We start from the raw sequence: 6,124 nt of genomic DNA, 5'->3' as shown, positions 1-6,124 counted from the left end.
CATCCCCTCTGGCTCTCAGTGAGAGGGGCCTCAGTATCAGGGTACTTGGGCTGCCCAGTCCCTGTCCCCCAACTCCTGGCAGCATTTCTGAGCTCATGATGGGACCTCTATTCATCTCCACATTGGGCTGTCCCCCTGGAGCCCTGTGCTGAAAGGTTAGCACCTTGGAAATCAGATAAAGGGCGTCCAGACACAGCTGTGTTTGTTTTATAAATTAAAGGGCGAATCATTAAAATGATTGTTTTCCTAAAAATAAAGCGATTAAATAGGTCTCCCTTCTCCCCTGCACCTCACTCCTCTTTTCCCAGCTTGTCTCCCAAGGACCACAGCTTCCCATTCAAGGGCAAAGAATTATCTCTGTTTCAATCTTGGGTACTAGGCTGGTACCATAACAATCATAATCTCTCATCTGAACTGGCCTGGAGGCAAGGAGGCCACTGAAGCCAGATTCTTTCCAGCATTAACTGCCATTCAAATGGAGAATAATCCAGCCCAGCCTGGTCCTTTAATGTTGGGATGGGGGTGGGGGTGGCGCAAGGTGGTTCCCAAAGGGGAAGTTTGGGAACTTTTCCCTTAACCCTCTTCTGTGGAAAGTTGGGTGCATGTTGGAAATTTAAGATTGTAATACAGAAAGAGGGGGAAAGAGGATAAAATAAGCATGTGAAAGTGCTTAGAAAATCACCAGACACCCAGTTAAGTACTCAGTAAATGTTATTGTTACTATATTTAAAAGGTCTGTGAGGGACATTTGTACCTAATTTGGAAAGCAAGGGGGTTTTTTGGAAGGATGAGTGGTTGAACAGGAGCGGTGGTCTTCAGGGAGCTTACAGACTAGTAAGGTCTTAAATCATGCGGGCAGAACCAAACAGTGGGTGGTAAATACGGTAGGTAGCTACTAACAATACAGTAACTTTCCAGGCATGACGTCATTTCCTCTTCCTCTCAAGCCCTTCTGGTAGCCATTATTTCGGCCCCAGTCTACAGATGGAGAAACAGAGATGGAAAAAACTAGTAAAAGCAGAGCTCCAAGCCCAAGTGGTATCACACCTCCCCTGCTCCCAGACCGGTGTCGGGGAAGGGGGTCCTATCTCCCACCCACACCACACTCCACTCCATTGGCGTCACACACCTGTTGGTGTCTCTCTTCCTTCTAGACTGGGAACAACTTCAGCGCAGAGTCCACGTCCTCTCACCTGTGAACCTCGAGGGCTAACCCAGGGACTGACTTGCATGGAAACTCAACCAAAACCGTGTTAAATAAATAGGCAGGGTTGCCTGGCCGGCTCAGTCAGAACCCGTGAGACCACCTCAAGGTCGTGAGTTCAAGCCCCACGTTGGGTGTAAAGATTACTAAATATAATAACATAAAATAAATAAGCGAGCCAACAAACAAATACACAAAGGAATGTGAATTCCAGGCATCCCTGCCTAAGAACGCCTTGCGTCCCTGTTTTGTTGACTAATCTCATGCTCCTGTTTCTTTTTCTGGGACAAAGGGGTGAACCTGTGGCCTATTTTACCAAAACATCATGGACAATTAGCCATGGGAACTCTAAAATGCTCAGGGAATGCAAAAATGCAGCCAGTGTAATGAATTGTGGTCTGTTCCCAGACCTCCATAATGAAAGAAGATCCTTAATTTTTTTTTAATGGGAAAATAAAGAGCTTTTCCCCTTCGAGCCAGCATGGATGAACTACCCCGCGAGCCAATGCTGACGCAGCCTGGGATGTCAAGACAGAAAATGGTCTTTAGGCCTGGGGATTTCTAGGGTCAATCTATAAAGATAAGTGCTCTGTGGGAGTTACTGTGCCCATGGGAGACTTTGAGAACTGGGGTAAAGCTCGAGCTCTGCTTGCAGCACGGGCAGGGAACCAAAGGCAATGAACTCTCCCCATCAACACTAACAAAACAGACTCTTCCAGGAGACAGCAGAAACTCTTATGTGAGGACCCAATGTTGAGTTCTTGCTCTGTTTTTGGAGCTCCCTCCAGGCCTCCAAATTATCCACCAAAAACTACCTGAGGAGAAATCAGAGAATGAGGAAAATAAGGAATGGTTCAAGGGCCACAAAGCCCCACATTTTAAAAGTACTAAATGGCTCGGGGAGCCTCGGTGGCACCACCGGTTAAGTGTCCCACTCTTGCTTCCAGCTCGGGTCATGACCCCGGGGTGCAAGGATCCAGGCCTACGTGGAATCTACTTGAGATTCTCTCTCTCCTTCTGCCCCTCCTGTCTCTGTCTTGCTGTCTCTCTTTTTCTCTCTTATAAATAAATAAAATCTTAAAAAAAAAAAAGTATTAAATGGCTCAGAATGAAACACTAAGCAGCCCTCAGAAAAGTCCCGAAAACCAGGCTGAGCGCAGCCAGCATTCCCTGGGGAGGAGGCGGCCGGGCTACCAGCCACTGGGTGAGGAGCTGGGTGGGGGCTGGGAGGCGGGTCCCCTTTCCTTTCCTTCCTCCACACCTGATCCCCTCCCTAGGGCCTGTGTTACCTAATGAGGCAGAACTTCTCTCTCCCCTAATGTTGAGCTCCAGTGAGGCCCTTTCTGGCTCCTGCAGGCACAAGCAGGTTCGCGGTACTCTGTACCGCTGTGACAGCTTCAGGTGGGGATTGGGACACGGGCCACGCAGGGGGCCCTTCGGTTTAAGAGGCTGGGTGGGCCACAGAGGCTGAGGCTTTGCTACCTCTGTCTCAAGCCCCAGCCCGAAGGCAGGAGCCCGCTGAGGAAAACGAGGTTGGTTTCAGCTGGGCATTTAACAGTCGTTTGCTTCTCTCTGTATTTCATGTTTTTATTTTTTTTTTAAGATTTTATTTATTTATTTGACAGAGATCACAAGTAGGCAGAGCAGCAGGCAGAGAGAGAGAGGAGGAAGCAGGCTCCCTGCTGAGCAGAGAGCCCGATACGGGGCTCGATCCCAGAACCCTGAGATCATGACCTGAGCCGAAGGCAGAGGCCCTAACCCACTGAGCCACCCAGGTGCCCCGTATTTCATGTTTTTATAAGAAATAACTTTCAGCTTTACTGGGGTAGAATTGACAAAATGGCAAGATATTTAGAGGGTACGCTGTTGTGATTTGATATACATATACACTCTGAAAAGATTTCTCCCAGTTAGTTAACTTACATATCCATCACCTCACATATTTCTCTTTTTTTTAATATTCTATTTATTTATTTATTGGCAAGAGGACGTGCACCAGGGGGAAAGGGTGCAGGGTGGGGGGTGCTGGGGAGGGAGAGAGAGGAAATCTCATGCAGACTCCCAACCAAAAGTGGAGCTCCATGAGGGCTCTTGATCTCACAACCCTGAGATCATGATCCGAACTGAAATCAAGAGTTGGACGCTTAACCAGACAATTAACTGCCTGGGCCACCAGGTGCCCCATCGCGTATTTATCTTTTTTTAATGAGAACATGTAAGTTCTACTCTTTTCCCAAATTTCAATTACACAACACAGTGTTATCAAGTATCACATTTTACTAGATCCTCATGCTTTTCTATTTTTTAATTTTTATTATTATTTTTAAGATCTTATTTGTTTATTTGACAAGGAGAGAGAGATCACAAGTAGGCAGAGAGGCAAGCAGAAAGAGAGGGGGAGGGGCTCGATCCCAGCATCCTGAGATCATGACCTGAGCCAAAGACAGAGGCTTTAACCCACTGAGCCACCCACGTGCCCCCCTCATGCTTTTTTAAAATGAAAATTATCAAATACGGGAAGAACTACAGATAGTAATAGAATCAACCCCCATGTAGACCTCCCCCTAGATTCCACAATTATCAGGATTTTGCCACATTTGCTCTTTCCTTTTGCACCTTTGCTGAAATGTTTTATTTCAAGCAAATCCAAGGGGCGCTTTGGCTCAGGTCATGATCCCGGGGAATTGGGATCGAGCCCAGCATCGGGCTCCCTGCTCAGTGGGGAGCCTACTTCTCCCTCTCCCTTTGCTGCTTCCCCTGCTTGTACTCTCTCACTCTTTCTCTCAAATAAAAAAAAAAGAATCTTAAAAAAAAAAAAGCCCCAATCCAACTTCACATGTCATTTCAGTCCTAGACATTTCACGCATTTACTCATTTTACGCATCCGCAAAAGAAAATAAAGACATTTCTTTTACCATTATACTATTATCATGCCCAACAAAATAAACGATAATTACTTGGTATCCTTTAATACTAAGCCTCTCCCTATGACTATGAGAAATGATACCTCAGGCCTGGACTCAGGGCTAAGGAAAAGCTCCCCTTGAAGGCGGAAGAAATACTCACCACAGGTCTATTCCTCAAGCCTCAATCCCGAATCCTTGCCTCGGTTTTGCAGGGTGGACACTTCCCATAAACATCTGCTTTACTGGTCTTGCACAGACATGGTGTCCCTCCAGCCCCCAGAGCCTAAAACAGGAGCTTGGACTTCTCAGCTAAAGCAGAATTCTCCAAGAACGTACCAGCATCAGCTGTGAGTTCTGTAGAACTCGAGACTCTGGGCAGGCCTGGGGCAGACTTGAGACTCTGCATTGCTAACAAGTTCCCAGATGAGGAGGATTCTGCTAATCCTGGTGCGGCACTTGCAGAGTCACCAACTGCTGTAAACCGCACGAATGGATCTTTGCGGGACAAACCCAGAAGCCAGCATGACCGCCCCTATTACTGCCCGCCTGTGCTGACACACTTGGGCCTTGACCTGTCGGGTCCCACTAACTGGGTTTCTGCTGCCTTTTTACCTGGTAACTGGGCCCAGCCTCGCTCGGCCATAACGGGCTCCCTGCCTGGAGTTCCGTTCTCTGAGGGACCAGAATTTTCCATCCCCCAATCTCCATGTCCTCCAGTCAGGTCCTGTCACCTGGTCTTTGTCTTGTCCCACTTAGCTTAGCTTTCTCCTGTCCCTCCCAGAGTCCCTCCGACAGCTGTGAGGAGACATCCTTTCCTGTTGTCTTTTTCTACTTCACACAAAGGTGCTGTGCCAGGACCAAGTCTGGTTCTCTGTCACTTGCTCACTCCCCGCTGGCCCCCGGGTTCAGCCTGAACTATTGAATAACAAGTCCCCATCTGGCTGCCACTGGCAACCATACTTGTCCCTCCGTCCCTCCCAGCCCCAACCCTTCCCCGAGCCTGGGGTACACACACTTGCCAGATGGTTCCTTCTCTGCCTGCCCCTCACGGGCACTGGTTCCACAAAGGTCCAGGCCTGAGCCAGGTGGGTTTCCGGGCCGAGCTCTGCATTAGCTGGTACAGAGCTCGGAAGGAACCGAGCTCTCGCCGTCTACTCTGCCCTCGAAATGAAAGTCTGTTTAAGATGTGGTCCCTGGACATTTTAGAAATTAAAGCCAACACGCCTGGCTCAGGTCAACATCTCAGGTCATGAGGCTGAGCCCCATGTGGGGCTCCCTGCTCAGTGCGGAGTCTGCTTCAGATTCCCTCTCTCTTTTTCCCTCTGCTCCTCCTCTGGGGCACATGCGTACTCTTTCTCTCTCATTCTCTCTCAAATAAGTAAATCTTTAAAAAAAAAATTAAAGCCAACACATGACAGTTCATGAACCAAAGGCCCCTCCCAGACAAGCTGATGGCTCTCTTTCCGTGAGGAAACACGCCCTAGGACACAGCCTCCACGAGCAGCAGACACACTGAGAGGTGCGTCTCTCAGAGGAGCAGTTGTCCTAAAGTAATTAATGTTGGGCCTGGTTTTCCTCATCTCTCAGAGCGGTTGCTCTTGGCGCTCAGACCCCTTTCTACACCAAATCACCAGTTGGCCAGTTAGTGAGTCAAGTTTACAAACCCATGAACCCCCAAAGAGCCCCCATGGATAACAGTTAAGCAAGCAGGTGTGGGGGCCCCTGGGAGAGGGGACGGGTGGGTCCATCCATCCAGTAAACTCAGTAAACGTTTGCTGAGAGCCTACAAGGACCAGGGACTCTTCTAGAGGCTGGAAGTGTCACAGAGAACCGAACAGACAAAATCTCCGTCCTCATGGACCTTGTATTCCAATGGCAGAGACAAGTAATAAGCAAGACAATAAGTGAAAATACGTGGTAAAGTGAGAGCCTAGCGCGACACTAGGGTCCAAACGGCACAGTTGTGAGACAAACGACTCGTCAGGGGTGAATCTGCAACCAAGGACAGGAACCA

The 6,124-nt window shown here is 48.6% G+C and overlaps 1 long non-coding RNA gene across 2 annotated transcripts; it reads right to left on the bottom strand.

The window, feature by feature from the left end:
- Positions 1–659: 659 nt before the first annotated feature.
- Positions 660–5,528, bottom strand: LOC309843408. Of its 2 annotated transcripts, XR_014300129.1 has the most exons (4): positions 5,124–5,528; positions 4,271–4,581; positions 1,130–2,019; positions 660–978 (listed from the first exon to the last, which is right to left on the bottom strand). It is a non-coding gene; the product is annotated as an uncharacterized lncRNA (long non-coding RNA). The 2 variants fall into 2 exon arrangements; XR_014300128.1 differs by having other exon boundaries at positions 4,271–5,528.
- Between the last annotated feature and the right edge of the window lie 596 nt (positions 5,529–6,124).

This window comes from Mustela nivalis, assembly GCF_964662115.1.
Source record: "Mustela nivalis genome assembly, chromosome: 11".
In the NCBI taxonomy this organism is placed as follows: Eukaryota; Metazoa; Chordata; class Mammalia; order Carnivora; family Mustelidae; genus Mustela; species Mustela nivalis.
The sequence above is the reverse complement of the archived record's forward strand: the minus strand, read 5'-3'. Positions and strand labels throughout refer to the sequence as shown.